We start from the raw sequence: 21,141 nt of genomic DNA on the forward strand, positions 1-21,141 counted from the left end.
GCGGGATCGTGGAGGTGGACCTCACTTCGGGGGAGAGATTTGATTTATTCTACGAATAGTCTCACCCTTGTGTCCAATGCCTAGTGATGGTTGCAGAAAGACTCCCGCAATCATTCATCACCAAATCATTGGGTCCATTCAAGAATTCACCAAGATCTTACTTCACCACTACAAGGGATATTGGTTTGTTCACATTCCTGACCTCAGGCCATTCTGGCTTTCCCCGATACAATGCACCGTCGTTTCCCTGCGAGAGGAGTTTTTGGAATATTCAAAGACGGTACTCTTGGTGGTTATAACCCAGGTCTATCAAACTATCCGAAGACGGCACATCCGGGCAGTCATGTCTTGGAATTTCGACTGTTGCATCTCCGATCGACTCAATAACGCAAAAAAGAATTCAAGCTTCACTCTGGGTAATATGTCACTCCAACTACGCCCAGTCATTGGACGGGAAGAGCTTATGCAAAATCAAGTTTACGTGATTGGGACCAACTTGGATTTGGGACGTGTTTCCGTGGAGGTGGCAATCGACTTGATGAGTGAATTACTCAATACGAAAAGCCGACAAGTTTTTTAACATCTTTTGAGAATAAATATGGCTTCAATCAATTGATAATTACAAATTAAGAAAAAAATAAACAAAAGTGCTTATATGCCTTCAACCTAAAAATATGAATATGTCGAGGGTGAAATCGTGACAAATGTCATAACACTGACAGTCGTCTTAAGTCACCATAAAATAATAATCCACGACAAAATAATTACTTTATCCTAACAGGCTATGATGTTTGTCTATGATGACGCAGAATACAACTGACTGAAATTATTCCTTGGAGAGCATTACGTGGATATTTCGAAAGTTAAAAAATTCCGACTGAAAAAGCCGAAAATTTCATTCTTATTGACAGAAAGCTATATCTGGAAAATACTAATCAACTCCACAAGCTTCAACACTTACAGAAGGTGCATAATATTTCTGAATCAACAAAACAGACGGTAAAGACAGCCTCAAAACATATATTAATTACAAATTTGGTTTTTCTCGGGTAAATTTCTTAATTATAAATAAAACTATGGGGGTAAATCGATCGAAACATAAATTTAGCATCAAAAAGTATTCAATTTATAATTACTTAAGCAGTTCGTATTCGGAAGGACTAATTCTTAACTAAAATCAATAACCTTTGTTTCTTTCGTTTTTTACTTTGTACTTTCGTATTTTGAGAAGTTTGAAAAACTCATGTTCTTTCTCAACATTGATTAAGAGTTCATTAAAGTAAGCTACATATAGCGTACACAAAAAAATTGGAAGACATGTGTCAATTAAATTTTTATTTTTAAGAAAATGTTGTGAAAATGTGGCCGATTTAGAATTTGGCCAGTTTTCGAAACTTTATTTTACTTTTAATTATTTCTTACAAAATTAACGTTTTAAGTATATAAAAATAAATTAAATATTGTGTTGTTGATGGCAGAGCAGCTCGCTTCGATTTATGGGTCAGAAAAAGACAAGTATAGAGGGTATAGTCACAAGCAGAGTAAATTGTTCATTTTTCCTCAAAATCGGAGCATGCAGACACGGGGACCAGTGCACGCGCATTCACAACAAACCCAACTTCAGCCAAACCGTGCTGATCACGAACATGTTCCCGGGGGCACAGGTGAGTCACCTCTACTCGGGGTCAGCTCCAAGTTGGTCTGCAGACTAACCGACAGTTCCCACCAATTCGGAGGACCAGAGGAAGTTCGAGGAATTCTTCGAGGAGGTGTCGGGGAAGGGCTTGCTGTGGAAACAGATCCTCCATATCGAGATTATTACCAAATGGGGTCCCTCAGGGTTCTCCATTATCTCCACTTTTATTCAATCTCATGATGAACGACATACCACAGCCAGAAGGGGACAACGATCTGTTATTACTATATGCAGATGATATTATCGTCGCATCAAGGGATGTGAGCATAATAAAAGCAACGGATAGAATACAGGATAACCTCAACAATCTGAGTTCATAGCTATATAAAAACGAACTGGAGGCAAGTCCGGAAAAATCTATTTTGACTGTTTACGAAAAACAGAAGGCTTGGGAAAGTCTCAATTGAAGCGAAGTTAGACGGGGAAATTATACCGCAGAGCAAAAACCAGAAGATTCTTGGAGTTACATTCGACACCTTTCTAACCTTTTCAACCCACGTTGAAAATGTAGTTATGGCGGGTGCAAGAAAGGTTAACTTCCTGAATGCCTTCCTGAAGAACGCAGGAGAATGCAAAGGCCTATATGGCCTAAACAACATATATAACCAATACTTGGAACCTACGATCGGATATGCGTGCGGAATCTGGGGAACAAACTTAAGTACAAACAATCAATCAAAAATCGACAAAATTCGGTTGAAAGCGGCAAACCTGCTAAATACTTTTTCCGATAAAGAGATTATCTCAAAAGCCTGGGACAACATCATAAAGTCATCTGCAATCCATCTACGAGAGGTTCGTCCTGAAAATCCCCGTCCGTACCGAAAATGCGTCGGGAAAACGGCGGAACATCGGGAGAGGCTGCGCGAACTGCTGAGGGAGGCTGGGATCACCTGAATTCTTCTTTCTTTTGCCTATGACGGTGGTTTTCTGGTTCAATAAATAAATAAAATAAAATGTAGTCTGGATGGCAAAATGCGAAATGTACCAAAATAAAAAGCTCGAAACCTGAAGGCTCAGATTTTTAGAAAAACTTTTAATTAAAAATTTTCATTTTAGTCTTATTCATAAAAATATCTAGATGTACAAAAGTGAAAACTTTTTTAGTTATCTCCAAACTTTTTGCACCCAATTGAACTGCAAACAGTTTCTATTCTTCGCCGTCGTCCCAACATTTTACAAATTTTTCACGATATAGAGCATTTAACCTTTGTTTTAACACTTGAAACAATTCAAAAAATTAAGAATTTCAGTGAATCCGGACTACTAGATGAATGCATCGACTGGAGGGAAAGGGCAAAAATCAAGCGATATACCGAAAGTTTCACTTTCAAGAATTCCGCAGCCTACATTGCTAAAAATGGTCGAGAGTTGCGATTCTTTTGTATCGAGGAAGCTGAATTATAGCTAAAATACATTGAAGTTTGATATTTCCTGATTTAAATTAGGCTCAACACAATTTAAACCACTTTGGACGAGATAAATTATGTCACCGGTTTTATAGCCCACCGGGTTGGATAACCCACCATCGAAAAAACTACCAAAAAAATATAAATATAATCTAAAAATCATCAGAAAATATAATTAACTATGATTTTCTTCTTTTTTATTAGTTTTTATATTTCTGCATGTTGCATAAATCACACATCATTAATTTGTGCTTTACATTTTTTAAATAAATAAAATTTTATTTATTTAATGGGAGTCAATAAAAAATAAGAATTAATTCTTTAAAAAAAATCAAAATTTTAATCAAATTTTTTTTAATCTACTAAAATGAACGGTGGATACTGATTCTCCATTATCTTTATTAATAGTACACGTAGTTTCAAATTTTTCTGAAACTGTGTACTTATTTATATCCAGTTCGTCATATAATGGGTATCTCCGGTTACCAGGGTTATCATCCCTGTCGTGTTTCAGCAGCACTGTATCTCTAATTTCAATGTCTTCTGCGTCATATTTCCACTTACGACGTTTTTTCATTTTCTCTCCAGCTCCGAATCTCTTTTATCCCCCATAAAAATTTTGAAGGGCGCCCATTTGGTAGTTTCATGTGGTCTCTACCAAAATGAGTATTCATATGCTCGATCTTCAATTGTTTTGAAATAGATACCTCAATAATTTTTAACTTTAGCTCACTTTCTTCTAGAGTAAAAAAACGCAGTTTTTTATTTCCGACTTTTATATACGTTTTTTCAGGAACTTTGAAGCAAAAACGATTTTTAAGCGTCATGAGCCTTCTCCTTTTCTCTTTATCGTATATAGTAGTGGTGTCATCAAAATTTTTTATTTCATTAAGTTGGTTTGTCGTTAATTTCAAAAGAACCATATTCTAATTGAACTTTATTGAACAACCCTACTTATTTTCACAGTTTTTAAACTTTATTAATAAAAAGTTATAGTTTTCACGCTAAAATAGTTAAAAAAAGAACAATAAATTATTAAAATAATTAAGAAAATCATTTTTTCCAATGAAATTAAATATATGAAAAATATTATTATTATAAAATATGGCAGTAGGTGGGTTATCCAACCCAGTGGGCTATAAAACCGGTGACAAATTATATAGTTTATTGTCACTGACGATTTTCCAAAAAATACGAAAAAAGGAAATTGGAAGCACTATTAGATTTTGATGGTCAAAATGAAGACGCGGAAATCCATTCTACTTCGCCTCGAAAAAATTTAGAGGGTGAAGAAAAACGAAAAATTGCCCTCGCAAATTTTGTTAAATCTGGCGAAAAAATGAAAAAGCGAAGAAGATGGAAGCACGACGAAATTGAACATGGTGATGAGATTTTAATACGTCACGATGAGGACGCAAACGTGGGTAATAGAAAATATCCGCTGTACGACCAAGTTTCAACAAAAAATATAAAGTAACAAACACTGACCGAGAGATGATCACCATTCTTGATGATGAAGAAATAGAAAACACCGTTCATATAAGCCGCGTAAAAAAGTTGTAATAACTTAAATTTCCTTAATTTTTTGATTTTTATTTTTTTGAGTCTAAGAGAATGTTTTCGGAAAAATACCTCTCTAGAAAGTTAGGGTATCAAAAATACCAAGGGTATAGGGTCTAGTAGCAAGCTAAAAGATCTGCCCGTAGGGCTGTCGGTTAGTTTATTATTATTATTTTTAACCCAAGAATCACCAACAGTTAATTAGGGTAATTAAATAGGTGATTCCAACAATCCTCAAAATCTTTCTCAGCTTTTCCCGATGTTGGACTCTGGACCCAACGCAAGTGCGGGACGGGCGGGGAGCAGTTTTTGTGAGGAATTGAATTGGGGTGATGTGCTTCTGGTTGTTAAAGTCTTTTGGCAGGTGGTCTTGTTGGATGGCTAAGAAACCCTTGGTTAGTTTAGTCTTATAAGTTTAATATTATAAATTTTAATTAATATTTTTAATAAATTTCGTCGCAAAAATTAGTTTGTAGAAAAGCAGTTTCATATTAAAATGCCTACAAATCAACCAAACACCCAAATATGGCATTTGACGAAAAAACCATCAAAAGACTCATAAACTCCTCATATGCATTCTTCAACATCATCCCTCTTGAACATTCACAATGAACAGACAAATTATTTCCCCTAATCTACATTTCACCAATCACACCAACATACCATACGACAACGCCCACATTCCAAATCCTGCATTTGATATTCCAAACAACCTCCATCGCACAATCAAGACCAGTCGCCCCTCAATGTCCTCCATGTCATAAACTGCTGAACAGTCTGAAGAACTACAAGTCCAAGCCTTCTTTCATATTCCACCACGTTCTTGTCTCTACACAAATCAACATCTCTCATAAAGTGACACCCAGAATAAGTGACCTATCATTTCTCACTCACAACTACTTCCGTCAACATAAATGACCGACAAGGGTCCTCAAACTTCGTTCTTCGACTAAATTAACTCACTCCCAACATTGTAAACAAGATATACGAATTCTATCCACCACAAGTTCAATATTTCCATTCGATTTGAGTATCTTTTGTAAAAGAAGTGTATTAACTTGATATATTCTTAAAAATGCCAATCCTTCACTTTCTCTCAAACCCCGGACACCAGGAATGTCCGGAAATGACGATTTAGACAAAACAGACTGCAGGGAATTGACATATTTAAAAATAAGTTCCACTCTCCTACTTAAATAGACGTTCTGTCAAATTCTCTACACGAATTTAGCCATGGTCTCTTCCACGGAGTCGGAAAGGACTGTTGTCCCATCCAATCCTCCACTCTGGTTATTGAATAAGCAACCCCAACCATATTTTCCCAGAATTGAGCCTCCAAGACCTCTCTGAGCTTACTGAAATACTCAACGAGCATATTCTACAATAAATACAAGATATTTAAACAAACATTAAACATTCGTCGACTTCTCTCTGGCAGATACTCAGAAATATTCTAATTCATCATAATCTAAGCATATTTGCTAACAGAACGACTCACAGCCATATTTCCCTCAGTGAAAGACTCGGAAGTCAAGGAACCGTAGAAAATAGACTCTCCTTGACTGACACACTCACCTGACCAATAACCCCATGGTTAGTCTATTGCAATACTCAATCAAATTCAGTACAGTGTCCTGCCAAAGTAGGGCAGTCCATAGACGTGAGCAAACAATGGCCAATGAACGAAATACAAAACAACTGAGAATACGCTTATTCATATATTCCAAATAATTAGTGGCCTTCGACATGTTGGACTTTCCAGTCGATATCACTACTTGTGTAGAGTCAGAGTAGATCACAATAACCCCCAGACTACGAATTTGAATAATAAACTGGATATTCTTTGGTGGTAAATCCGAATAATCAATTTTCTAATCAAATTAAAAATCATTCTCACACAGGCCGGCCCATATAACAAACTTAATGTTAATTTAAGCCATCTTCAACATAAAAAAACACAAATAGCTGAAAATCAGCAAAATGATTCAGTGTTTGTATAAAGTCATTAAGCCACGTGACCACCATCATTTTAAGAATTCTAGTCATATAGTAACACTCTTTACCGGAACGAAGGGGCTGTAAGAGCCGAATCGTCATTTATTGAATAAATGGAGGTCTCATCAAATCCTTCCATTTTCTCGTTGAGTGAAGATGAGACAGGGACCTCTAATTCGTTAGGCTCAACTCCTTCCAACGCTTTTATTCGATGAGACTGAATTAAAACACTACACAAATCAACTTGAAGAAGGGCTGTCACAGCAACACTTGAAATTTTCAATTCAGCCACAATTCCGGGGTAAAAACCAGAACTATTCAGTTCAAATGACTCCACGTGGTCAAAATTAAAACTAGTCAGCCTCAAATATTTAACTACAGGTATGTTCTCTAAAAAGGAAATGCTTCATGAAGCCACTTTTTCTCTAAAAATGGCAGGAAAACTTATAAACCTAAACAAGATTGTACTACAAGACAACAAAGCGATTTGGACAACGCGGAGATGGATTTGTTTAAAGAGCGAGAAACCTTATCCATTGAAGTCTCCGCTTTTACGGTAAAAACAAAGTCAGGAAAGTCATTTGTCGACTCATTCAAAGTCTCTGATCTTACAAAACTCAACATTCGACCACAAACCTAACCGAGGAGTAAATATTAGAGAAATTGGGCAGTTGGGGTGACTTTTCTTTATCAACGCAGTCGAAAACGAAACATTAAAAAACCTACAATCTGTTTAGTCTTTCTAAAAAACTGTAGAAAAAACGCGGAAATACGTTGAACGTGGGAGAGTTGGGTCCTGTGAGATACCCATAGGTGGAAACGGTGCCCATCTCCAGCAAAGTATTGGGAAAGGCATCCAAATCCTGGGAACTTTTTTTGATAATTGATGAGCCGAAATTTTTCTTTTTTGGCTTTTGGCTTGTTTATTGTACAAACACAGCCAATGTTGATCATAAAGGGAAACTAGTCTCGTAGACACCCTCTACGTCACTCCCATTCAAATCTTGTACAGATTCTGACATTTTCTCGAACATGAGAGATGTTCTTCATTTTCACACAAACTACAGATTTAAAGAAAAGTCCAACAGTCAGCTCTCCCTCGGAACGTCTGTTTATATAAAAACGCCTTTTCATCATGACTTGAAGATCGTGCGAATGCCCATTGACTGTCGCCCATCATCCAGTTCACAAACCTAAAATGATTAAGTCAACATCACACTTAAATAATATGCCTGGGATGTTTATAGAAATCTGATGGGGACTTTCCCGCCTTTGAAATATCACGTGGGTCAACTTGAAAACCAAAACATTTTTTTCTGATTTATTTTTACAGGCCAATTCTTTATGTTTCCATTTACGTTTATGAAAGTTGGAGCCATTCCCCAAATGCGAACTATTATTGTCAGCCAAACTATCCAACTGTAATTAACGAGGGATCTCCCAAGATCTGTCTTCAGTGACCCAACTCCTCCTCTTATCCCTTTTCTGAGTCATGAACTCCCCGGGAGACTCACTAATCTCTCAGGGGACTTTTTATCTGTTTTTGAAAAAATTGATTTATTTTTGGCTGTCGAAGAACGTCATGTTTGACTAACTGTTTTTTCTGTAACCAGCCCGGATGACTCACACGGGAAACTCATCAAAGTGGAGTTAATTCGAAGAAAAGAAGACAGGATGACACGAATGAGGTGACAGAAACGAAATTACATAATTTTCTAAATTTTCTTGTATAAAATTTCAGTTGGATCTAGAAAACTCTTTACTTAAGTTCTTTCAACAGTGAACAAAGTTGGCTGACAATTCAGGAGTAATGAATACTTAGCCGGAGATATGTATGAATTAGTCATCTTTGATAAATTTTTCGTCATTTTCAAATTCCAACAATTCCAAACAATCATATGCCTGTTCAATGTGAAGCGCGCACTTTCGAATTTCGTTATATCTGGTATAGGGACATTACTCAAAAATTTGGAATGTTTGAATAGCATAGGATAAAGTCACCGCTCACTAACGAACGGTTTTGAAGACTTTCTTTGGCTGTTCAAATCATCATTCGCGAATGATTCGAAAATATTTTGTAATCCGATCAGATTTTCTGAATAGTAAGAAGCGGCCTTATACCAACTCTCCCATCTTATCAAATGTACACGAAATGGGATGGCGATGTTTCTGTGTGTAAATATTCAAATAAACTCAATGAATTTTGATGTTTCTGCGAGGATCGATGAGAATTTACAAAATGCCTTTTATAATACAAGGGGTGGGCAGAAAACATTGCCGGCTGTTCTGAAAATGATCTGATAAAACCCTAAACAACTGTGATGACCAGGACTAACTCAGGAGCCTACCCCAAACCCACGGGAGTTGGAAAACGATGTGGCAATGAGATTACTGTTCATAACAATATTAAGTAATTCCAGCCCACTGTATACATCAGATTGATGCTAAAGTAATGTCAAATGTTCAAGATTTTAAATTTTGCCAACAATCTCTTGACTTTCCCAAATTCACTAAATTATGTTTACTTTATCAAACGCGTATAGAGAAATATTTATCTTTAGTTAACACTTAAACTAATCATTCTTTTATAAAATGAAAACAATTGACAAATGCAATTATAATAACCCTGATCAATAAAGCTCTTTAAACCATTTTATTGACAATCCCTAATTAAAATACAATTTAAATAGTCACAATCACTTAGTAGGAACCATGTAATATACGGACCGTAGAAAAATGAATAAACTAAAAAATAAGAAAAAAACAAACTTGATCAAAAGAATTCCGCCAGTCAAATACGGCTTCTTGGTGGACATGTAACGTATGCACATCGGAGGAATGAGGACACCACTTGTTACTAGTGATTGTGACTGGAATATTTACTGAATAATGTTAAGTGTTTAGAAGGGTCAGAAAATGATTTATTGGCAGCATATACACCTGCAGTTCCACAGCCGATCCCCGTAATAAGAGACATTACACTTCCTACAAATATATAGCCGGTTTTTGCCTGCCTTGACGAAACCCATAATTCCTCCAACTGCCATTGAGATTCCATAACAGACAGAGACATAGTCGAACATTATTTAAATATATATTATTTTATTTAAATATAACAAATAATAATAAAATAATTTTAATTATTTAAATATTAAAATTAATAATGATGAAATAATAAAATAAGAAGCACACATATGATAAATGAGGAAAAAAAATAATTGCATATGAATTTTGCTATTTATAATAAAAGTGAAATACTTTTTTTATTTAATATATATTTAGTTAATTTTTTAATTGTTTTAAATTAAAATATATTTTAATAATAACGTGTTATCCTGCTTTAGTTGTGTTTGTTGCTTTAATTCATTCTTAAGACTAAATGGTTAAATCCTACGGATATCGGCATGGAACTCGATACATGTTTTCCCGTGATTATAGAAAACACGGGCCTCTGACCATTTCAAAGTCGATGAACGTTTTCAAGATTGGCGATCTTGTTGACATCAAAGTATTTTAGTCTCCTCTATTCTCAGGGCATTGGATCCATACAAAAGGGAATGCCCCACAAATCATATCACGGAAAAACCGGCCGTGTTTTCAACGTCACAAAAAGAGGCATTGGGGTCATCGTGAATAAACGTGTCAAGTTGAAATTGTCAAAAATATAATTCCAGGAACCGAATTTTGGCGAAGAGAATTTGTGTGCGGACAGAGCACGTGAATCCTTCAAAGTGCCAAGAAAATTTCAAAAAGAGGGTGCGGGAGGCTGATGCTTACAGACGGTCACTCAAGAAGGGAGAGAAGCCCGAAAAGTCATTCAAAAGACAGCCTGTGGGACCAAAGGGTTCCTTTTTTGTGGACGCCTCTGAGAAGGAAATGGTCGTAATGGCACCAATTCCTTACGAATTAATTATCTAACTACTCTCATTTGGATTATTCTTTCTTATGATTATTATTTGATTTGTTCGAGATATAGAGATGAGGGCGGGCGTTTAAAAATCAATTTTAGGAATCTCAAATTGCATTTTACTTTTTGTACCTTTTAGCCAATTTTGGTCTCAAATTCTGTATTGTGTGATCTTTCCATGTGTCTTTTTTATCACCTTTATTGGTATATACAACATGTATTAAATTTGTACTTTTGTTTCTGCTTTCTCTTTTGAATTTTCTATGCTTATCTTCAATTACTTTTACATTCTTAAAAAAGCGCAGGGGTTCTTCTAAACTCTATTTTGTACCAAAATCATCTTTAATATCTTGAATCAGCATTTTTATGTTAATAAGCTAAGCTGGATCTAATGCCGTTGCTGTTGTATCAAAAGACTATCAATTACCAGTCTGCACATACAATTTAATTTCCCTCATCCCTTCCGATGTGAACGGTTTTTTTAATAAACTGCTAAACAAAGATGTCTTCAAACCTGTTTGAACGTCAACTTCTTTTTTATAAAATCATTTCCCGTGTCTTAAACTAGCATTTCTACCTAAAATAGACCTAGATTGGGAAAGCCTCGATTGTATGACCACCTTCCTTTATCAAGTCTGGAATGTTTTTTTTTAAACGCGAAATGTTCAGATATCATTGCGTCTACTTTCCTAAACTTCTCTGCAGTGACTTTAGAATATTCATGTTCAAGAACTGAAAAGAAAAAGATTAAAATATGTTTATTTTCTGTAGTTTTTCTAGTTTATTTTAAAGTAGTGGTGTCAACTATAGTAAAGAACAAGGGCATGGAAACGGATGTGTCTGAGGATACTGGCTGTGGCACAAGGAAAACTTAATTAAATTTATGATTTTCCGATAGTGCTATATAATAATAAGTGGTGTCGTCGGCACGCATGTACATTCTCTTTTTTTAGTCTTCCTCGTTTTGAGAAACAAATCTGCTAATTAGACATCACATAAAAACTAATTTGTGGCATGAATATTTTGAGTTTTTTCGCCAAGTTCCTTGTGGTATTTTTCATAAAAATAGAAAAGAAACTTAATATAATAAAAACATTATCAATTTACAAATAACAAATCCAAAAATCAAATCGGGGTTTAGGCGTCCGTTGGTGTGCGATAAAATCCAAATTCTTTTCAATTTATATTTGATCGAAATAGATTCGAAAGCGACATTTTTTTCAATTTTCGAATCGAATTCGTAGATTCTTGGCTAGACGGATCTGAACTCCAAAAGACACACCTCGAGTCGAAAGACGAAGATAAGATACAAAGTCCCAACTACGGATAAACTTAAGGTTTTTTCCACGGTGGTAATCTCTTAATCCACCCAAGGAGAATAGGGTCATCAATATTAATTTTAAATGATAATTTAAGGAAGGCTTTTCCAACGCATATCAATAGCCATCTTGCGTGGGAATTGCCATTCCATCTTATCCTCTGCTGCTAATTAAATTCTAAATGATTAGTTTAAGTAATGAAATTTTTTTTATAAAAAAAAATTTAAGGGAGTAGTTGCAAGTTTTTTTGGCATGATTTACATAAAGAGCAAGGATTGTCCGTTGTTTGATTGTTTGGTTCTTCATAGACATGTTAAATAACAAAAGTTAAGAGCTCTGAAGAACTCCCAGAAGATACTGATTTTTCTGACTGGAATCAAGATTTAAAGACAAAAGAGTAACAATTTGAAACAAAACTCAAATAGAAAATGCTTACTGGAGGTTGCTAAGAAAGGAAGTATATATAGTGAATACTCCTAAATTCGCCATTTTTGGTTCCGTCATTTTTTGCGGCGAATTTCAGAATATAATCAATAATTTTTGAATGTGAGTAGAACTGTTTAATAATTCGAAAATAGCCAAAATTGACGTAATTGAAAAAATTAATTTTATTTTAACAAAGAATTAGGCTTTTTTATTAAAGTAATATTCCAGTCCCATTTGTTGTCTCTTTATATTTTGATTTTTTCCCACTTAGTTTGGTGTTAGTCCCATTTAATATGGTGTTAATCCCATTTAGTATGGGAAATGGTATAGTACTAAACCCACGTTGCGCCATGTTTATTTTTTGTATTTTTTATTTAAAAATTTTCAAAAATTCTGGCGAATTTCAGAATTGGCGAATTTCCATTGAAACTAGAATTTTTTTTTAAAAAAGGCGAATCTAAGAATTGGCGAATCTAAGAATTGGCGAATTTAAGAATGGCGAATTGGGGGTATTCACTGTAGTTGAGCTAGTCCGAGAAATAAATGCATTTGATATCTAAGAATCGATGGGTCAAATGATTAGTTGATCCAAATTAAGTCAGATTGCCGTTTTAATCATATCAACTAAATCGTAGTGCTGTCTGTTGATAAATCAATGTCTACAAATATGGCTGTCAAATTCTGGACATAATAGGATCTTTTAATTTTTCAATGAAGTCGATATATTTCAAATTCAATTTCTTTGAAAAGCACGTTAAAGAAATTGTGAATTTCAACATCTGATTCAATCCCTCGACTTGTCTTTGCACCCAAGGACACCTAGGACGCTCCCTGACGTGTTTTATAGCATTAGGTTGAGCATAACTCGAACATTTTTCATTTACAAATTCCTTGGTTTTTAAAACATAAATATACTCTTTATTACAATTAACATCGTCGTGGCAGATTTACTCTTTAGAAATAATGTCCAACACTAAATTTTTTTACATTTTTATTACAATTTTTTATTTACAAAAGGAACCAAATTTAGATGAGGTTACACTATTTCTCTCGGAACAACCATTGCTTTTCTTGAGGCTCTCTTAGTTTTTTTGAAATCAGTTGCCGAATTTTTCAACCGAGTTCAAACGACTGTGGCTCCGGAAGTTTATACGAAAATTGGAGAAAAGATGATGCGGTCTGACAGATTGGAATATTTCGAGATTTTATATTCTTCAGCCTTGTAGCGACTGAACCTGGACTGATTTGCGGAATAGTGCTGTAGATCAATTACATCAAAAATATACCTGATAATAGAATAGATAACTATTACTTTTTTACTGTATATTAGCGATTTCCAACCCTGTTGCCGCGAGATTTTTAATATTTAAAATTTAATTTTTTTACTGTCCAAGAAACCAAAGTCAAAAAAAGCGAAAAAAATCATTTACGGGGAGATATACACAAGACACAGAAGTGTCTTCTTTATTTCTATCTCAATTATGGTCATGAGACACGGAGAGGGGGAGGACTGATCGTGTATAATAATATTTTAATTTAATTAAAGAAAAATTTAAAAAATTATCAGCTACAGTGAGCAAAAAAGTCATTTAAGATTAATTTTTCAAAAACTATCTACAAATAACGAAAACGGAAACTGAATAACAATTAATTATAATTTGTGCCTTTGTGCCTCAGCTAATAGTGTAACCTCAGCTAAATTTGGTTCCAGAAGAACATCACCCCGATCCAATTCCTCACAAAAACTGCTCCCCGCCCATCCCGCACTTGCGTTGGGTCCAGAGTCCAACATCGGGAAAAGCTGAGAAAGATTTTGAGGATTGTTGGAATCACCTAATTAATTACCCTAATTAACTGTTGGTGATTCTTGGGTTAAAATAATAATAATAAAAGATATAATCAAAAGTTGTCTGTTGAGACGTCAGGAATACAGGGGCCTTCTACTCGGACCCTACTCCAGCGCATTGCCTCATTAATGGAAAGGGTTACCGGCGACCCGTGTGAGCACCGGTATTTAATCGAAAGAATATTTATAGCCATAGTCAGAGGCAATACTCTGGCTATTTGTCAATGACGATTTTTCCTTTGATTTGAAATATATTAAAACTATACTAACTTGAGTTATTTCTACTGAAATAATTAGTTGCATTCCCTTTTGTTAATAGTACTGGTTCCAATCTTTTTTTGTAATGATAAATAAGCTTCTGACATTCAAATTAAGTAATATTTTCTCATTCTTCATAGCAAATTGTTTTCAACTCGTGAATGTTTTTTGATTTCCTTATTTAAAATTTCCAATATTCGATTGGATTGAGATCTGGTGATTGACTTGGCTATTCCAAAAGATTTAAACATGCATTCTTACAGGATTTCGCGATATTTGAGTGAATTCATGTTTCCATATATTACAAATAATTCACCGACACCTGTTGATGAAAAACATCCCCCACAGCACGATACTTCCTCCCCGTGCTTTATGATGGGTATGGTGCATTTTGGGTTATACGCCTGATTGGATTTAAGCCACATTGAAGGCGTATATTTGGCATATTTAATTCTTGCAGAAATTTGTATTTTCTTTAATAACGGAACACAACGGGGCCTTTCTATTTCTTTTGATAGTCTCCTCACTTTTTTCCATGTAAAATTTGGTATTTTAAAATTGATAGAAAATAGGTTAAAAAGAATAAAACATTTCATTGTGTAATTTGGTAAACTAAATGGAAAAAAATTTAAACAGGTCAAATTAAAGAAATGATAGGTGTTTCATGACTTATTTGCCCCACTGTATCTTATCGATTGTATAGCACTAAATTCATCGCCAAATGCATCAATTGTATGTCAATGTTGAGAGAAAAAATTTTTACTTGTAATTAACAGACGCGGCAAATGTATGATTTCACCTGGAAAAACACTAAAAATTTGTATTGTAACCGGAAAAACACTAAAAAGTTTAAACACAAAAAATTGTTCCACGTAACATATATTTCACAATTGATTTAAAATGTCCTGTAGTGGACAACTTAATTGCATTTATAAACGGAGTCGTTCTGAAAAATAGTAGTCAAAGGCAATTATTTGCAGAAATAAGACCATTTCCAGAATCTATTGTTATAATTTTTTGCTTTTGAAGAAATTTCAACTACTTTCAATGTCAGGCTACTACGTGTTCGGTGGAGCGTTCGTTTTCAGTTTTTAATAAATTTTGTAATACTGAAAACGTCATTATATTATGATTCTATATAACTGCTATGTCTAAAAAACTATTGCCTAATTTTTTTGGGTTTCTTTGAATTTAAAGAAAAAGGGAAACAAAGAGAAATTTATTTTGAACTGCCGGCGCATAAGATGGCCTGCCAGTTTCCCTAGAAGATCGCTAACGGGACTTTTTTTGCAAAAGATGATAAGTCTCGTCTTGGAATGTTTTTTCCTAACAGACGAAGAAAAGAAAGCGATTCCGGACCGAAAATTATCTTAAAACTCATTTTAGGTTCAATTTTATATGCTATTGGACCAACTTTGTTGACATCAGTCTCTCGCAAAACCGAGATGAAGATCGGAAGTACAAGGAGCCTCTGGGTTGGATTTAATCCACCCTGCCTGTAAGCCGCGGTGGGATGGACTCCGTTCTCCCGTGTCTATCGCTCTTCCTGCTTTCCTTTCGTCAACGCATCATCCCGTGTCCTCACTGACATTGTTCTCAGAAACCTACCCGAACGAAAAATTGTCAGTTTGATCACGTGGCCGCTTTGGACCTTTGGGATTCATTGTACAACAAAGACCCAGTGACCCGTTTATCCAAGCTCAATGGGATGCCATTTCTTGTGAAGCTCTTGACGTACATCTACGCAAAAATTTCGATCAGCACAGACTTGCATGTCTCCGCGCAGGCTGATACACAGGGAGTGGGGCCGGCTGGATGCTCTCCTGTCCCTTCCACCGGTAACCTATTGTCTACGTTGGATTATCATTGCCTCGGATTGGAAATCTGCGAAATACATAAATGTCGTTGTGGTGCTGTTATTGACCGTTTCGGTCTACATCCCCTTTCCTGTCGTCGCAGTGCAGGGCGCGCACCACGCCATGCAGCACTTAACGACGTTATTCATAGGGGGCTCACGGCGCTGGAATTCCATCAATCCTTGAACCCGTTGGGCTTGCGAGGGGAGACGGAAAAGACCCGACGGTGTCTATCGCTTTCCCGTTTGAGTTCGGCAAGTCTCTGATATGGGATGCAACGTGTTTTCAACACTTTCTCGGTGCTTAATCTTCCTTAATTTCTTTTTTTATTGTTATATAAAAAAAATGAGATCATCACGACCGAATGTCAATTTTTGAAGTGAACAAATTCGCTGGTATAATTTATTTCTCAGATAAGTTAATATTCTATTGCATTTATTAATTTAAAAATTATTAATTTCTAACGGCTTTAACGCCGTATAACGTCTTTAATAGCTCGTATTAAACCGATCACATTTGTGGTAAAAAATAAAAACTATCAATAACAATAAATGAGCATTCAATTAAAAGGATTTTTTATAATTATTTTGTTAATAATATAAATAATGAATCTTTGTTGGGCTATTGCTACAAATTGGCGCAACCTGTCTTTAGTGATAATTAGAATGGTGCAATTCTTTAAATTCAATTTTTTAAAAAGGCTTCAAAAAAGAAGACAGTTGAGGACGTATACCAAAAAGTGACCCAATTAGAACACATATTACTCCGTCCTGACACCTATGTCGGATCGGCTGACAAAGTAACCCAAGTACTTGTCTCCCATTCTAATCTACTCAAGATGCAATGGGTTTTTGACGAAACTGAACAAAAAATGGTCCAAAGAGAGCTAACCTACGTCCCAGGACTCTACAAAATATTCGACGAAATCCTGGTCAATGCTGCAGACAACAAAGTGAGGGACGAGTCCATGACGACCATAAAAATCGACATTGATTCGTATATTCCTTCAACATTCCAGAAAAAATAATTCAATCACGGTTTTCAACGACGGTGCCGGGATTCCAGTAGTCGAACATAAAAAGGAGAAAATAATAGTCCCCTCCCTCATATTCGGCCATTTGCTCACATCCAGCAACTACGACGACGCGGATTATAAAATAACAGGTTCAGTCTTCCCAAGTCATTTTAGGCGGAAGAAATGGATATGGGGCTAAGCTGTGTAATATTTTCAGTACAAAGTTCACTGTGGAGACATCCTGCAAGGAATATGGCAAACAATTCAGGCAAACGTGGAGAAACAACATGACAGTGGCAGAGGAACCCAAAATCTGGCCAGCCGAAAAAAAAGACTTTACAAGAGTCCAATTCAGTCCAGATTTATCAAAGTTCAAACAGGAGACATTAGACGAGGATATTGTGGCACTCTTTTCTCGCCGTGCCTACGACATTGCTGCCACAACCAAAGGAGTGAAAGTCACCTTAAATGGTCGGTTATTGAAGGTGTAGTTGTCCGTTAATTTTAGGTTAATAATTTCCGTGATTACGTCGAGTTGTACACCAAGGATAAGACCGACGACCTGGACCAGCCATTAAGCATTATTTACGAGCAAGTTAACAGTCGTTGGGAACTTGCCGTGGTGGCCAGTGACACGAATTTCCGCCAAGTGAGTTTTGTGAACAACATTGCCACACATCGAGTAGAAATATGTGCCTAATTCGTCAAGGGTGGGCGACACGTGGATTACATTGCCGAGCAGTTTACCCAAAAATTATTGGAATGTGCCAAAAAGAAGCACAAAGATGCCAATTTGAAACCATCCCATGTTTTTTCCAACATTTTGAAATTTAGGTAAAAAATCACCTTTGGTTGTTCATAAATTGTCGGATAGTAAATCCGAGCTTCGACTCCCAGACCAAGGACTACATGGAGTTGGTTCCCAGGTCTTTTGGGTCCACGTGTGTATTGGGAGACAAGTTTTTTGCCCAAGTAGTGAAAAGCCCGATAATGGACAATATTCTGAGTTGGGTGAAGGCTAAACAGCATCAGCAATTGTCCAGCAAAATCAAAGGGACAAAAACCGTGAAGGTGAAAGGAATCCCCAAATTGGACGACGCCAACGAGGCCGGGACCAAGAACTCGTACAAATGTACACTCATTTTGACTGAGGGGGATTCGGCGAAGGCACTGGCAATGGCCGGGTTGGGTGTGATTGGTCGAGATCACTACGGAGTGTTCCCTCTCCGTGGTAAACTATTAAATGTCCGCGATGCCTCACACAAACAAGTACAGGACGGGAAATGTGATTGTAGATTATGGCGAATCAGGAAATTGTCAATTTGACTAAAATTATTGGATTGCAGTTCAAAGAGACGTACATTGAGCCAGTCAAACTGCAATCTCTTCGGTATGGGAAGATTATGATCATGGCCGACCAAGACCAGGACGGCTCCCACATCAAAGGATTGGTTATTAACGCAATCCACTTCTTTTGGCCACAGTTAATAAAGAAGGATTTTATAGAAGAGTTTATCACGCCAATAATCAAAGTAGAATATTCTAATTTGAATGTTTAGGTGAGCAAAGGAAGACAGGAAAAGTCTTTTTTTACAATTCCTGAGTTTGAGAGTTGGAAGGCGAGTTGTGCTGACTGGCATACGTGGAGGATGAAGTACTACAAGGGATTGGGGACTTCCACGTCTAAGGAGGCCAAGGAGTATTTTTCCAACATGGACAGGCATAAGATCGCCTTGGAATATTCGAATGTAGATGACGACAATGCGATTGATTTGGTGTTTCGATTATTCTCATTTTAGGCGTTTTGTAAGAAGAGAGTGGAGGATAGAAAGTCGTGGCTGACCAGTTGGATGGAGGAGTGTCGTTCGAGAGAGGAAATGGGCCTCCCCGAGCAGTATTTGTACCAAGCCGACACAAAAAAGATAACCTACAACCAATTCATAAACAAGGAATTGATATTGTTCAGCAATACCGACAATGTCCGTTCAATTCCCTCACTCGTCGATGGTTGGCACACATTTTAATTGTAGGCTTCAAACCTGGACAGAGGAAAGTGATGTTTACATGTATTAAGCGGAATATTCACAAGGAGATCAAAGTAGCTCAATTGGCCGGATCAGTGGGCGAACTGTCGTCTTATCACCACGGAGAAGTGTTTCTGTCGTTTCAAGTCTTAGCAATCCCTGATGAGCACGATTGTGAACTTGGCCCATAATTTTGTGGGGAGTAATAATCTTAATTTGTTACTTCCGGTTGGTCAATTCGGGACGAGACTTCACGGAGGGAAGGACGCGGCGAGTGCACGATATATTTTTACATGTTTAAGGTAGTGGGTATAAGAGAGGGTTAGTCCATTGACTCGGCACGTCTTCAATAAACAGGATGACAATATATTGAATTATATATACGATGATGGACAGTACATTGAGCCAACGTACTATGTCCCGATCATTCCGATGGTGTTGGTTAACGGAGCTGACGGAATTGGGACAGGGTGGAGTACTCATATTCCCAATTATGACATTCGGGCGATTGTTGGCAATATTCGTCGGTTGATCAGGGGGGAGGAATTGGTCTCCATGGTATGCTCTTAGTGATATGGTCAGACACCAAGTTACAAGAATTTCCGTGGGAGTATTGAGCAGGTGAGTCGGGATAAGTATGTGGTGAGTGGAGAGGTGGGTGTTATTGACGATCGGACTATTGAAATCACGGAATTGCCAATAAAAACGTGGACTCAGTTGTACAAGGAGGACGAGTTAGAACCATTGGTGAATGGTGGAGAGAAAGTGACTCCAATCATCAGGTTAGTGATGATAATCCATTCTAGTGATTACAAGGAGTACAATACTGATTCGACAGTCCGCTTTGTGGTAAAACTGAAGGAAGATGTCTCCAAATTTGAGGAGAAGGGACTCCACAGTGTGTTTAAATTACAATCCACTATATCGACCAGTTCAATGGTAGTATTTGACTGTCATCCACAAGGTTCTTTTCGATTCGGGTGGAGTTCTCAAAAAGTACAAATCTGCTGAAGAAATAATGCATGAGTTTTTTGTAGTTCGACTACGATACTACAAACTACGGAAGGAATATATGGAAGGCATTTTGGGAGCAGAGACTTTGCGGTTAAAGAACCAGGCACGTTTTATAAGTGAAAGACTGGGAGGGAAGATCGCGATTGGTAGAGAGGACTCTTATTTGTAGAAAACAAATCTCGGAAGGACATTGTACAGTTGCTTGTCTCTAAAAAATACGACGCGGACCCAGTAAAGGCGTGGAATGACAAAAATGGCAAAAACCGAAAGACCCACGTGGATGTTGTAAGTTTTGTGATTGGAGGGCAGGACGAATTGGGGGAGGAAGAGAAGACGGAGACGGGAGGGGATTACAATTATATTATGAAGATGCCGTTGTGGTGTTACAGCAAAGATGACCACGACGATCTGATGAGAAGGAGGGACTTGAAAATAGCAGAATTGGAGGATTTGAGGAAGAAGACGCCGTCTGATTTGTGGAACATTGATTTGGACGCGTTTGAGGTGGAGTTGGACAAGGTGGAGAAGGCGGAGATTGAGGACGCCAAACCTCCAGAGGGAGGACAGTCCGGACCCAAAGGCAAGAAAAGGGGGAAGGGCAATCCAGCCTCCCAGAACAATCTTCCGTCATCCATGGCCACTAGAGTGATCCCGGCCATTCAGTCATATGTCAAGAAGTACATGGCACAGACTCTCACGCAGGAGAAACGTGATCAGAAGAAGAAGGACAAGTTGTCCGGAGAAATTGTCACCAAGTCGCAGAAAAGACAGAAAGTCGGTTTTTGTCTGGCATTTTTAGTCGTCGGCCAAGAATGA

At 36.9% G+C, this 21,141-nt stretch overlaps 1 long non-coding RNA gene and 1 pseudogene across 1 annotated transcript; one reads left to right on the top strand and one right to left on the bottom strand.

Moving 5' to 3' along the window:
- Positions 1-5,986: 5,986 nt before the first annotated feature.
- On the bottom strand, positions 5,987-6,208 carry LOC118761219. The gene is made up of 3 exons (XR_004997221.1): positions 6,164-6,208; positions 6,074-6,133; positions 5,987-6,043 (listed from the first exon to the last, which is right to left on the bottom strand). It is a non-coding gene; the product is annotated as an uncharacterized LOC118761219 (long non-coding RNA).
- A 10,698-nt stretch (positions 6,209-16,906) lies between these two features.
- On the top strand, positions 16,907-21,141 carry LOC115228504 (annotated as a pseudogene).

This window comes from Octopus sinensis, unplaced genomic scaffold, assembly GCF_006345805.1.
Source record: "Octopus sinensis unplaced genomic scaffold, ASM634580v1 Contig10780, whole genome shotgun sequence".
Classification (NCBI taxonomy): Eukaryota; Metazoa; Mollusca; class Cephalopoda; order Octopoda; family Octopodidae; genus Octopus; species Octopus sinensis.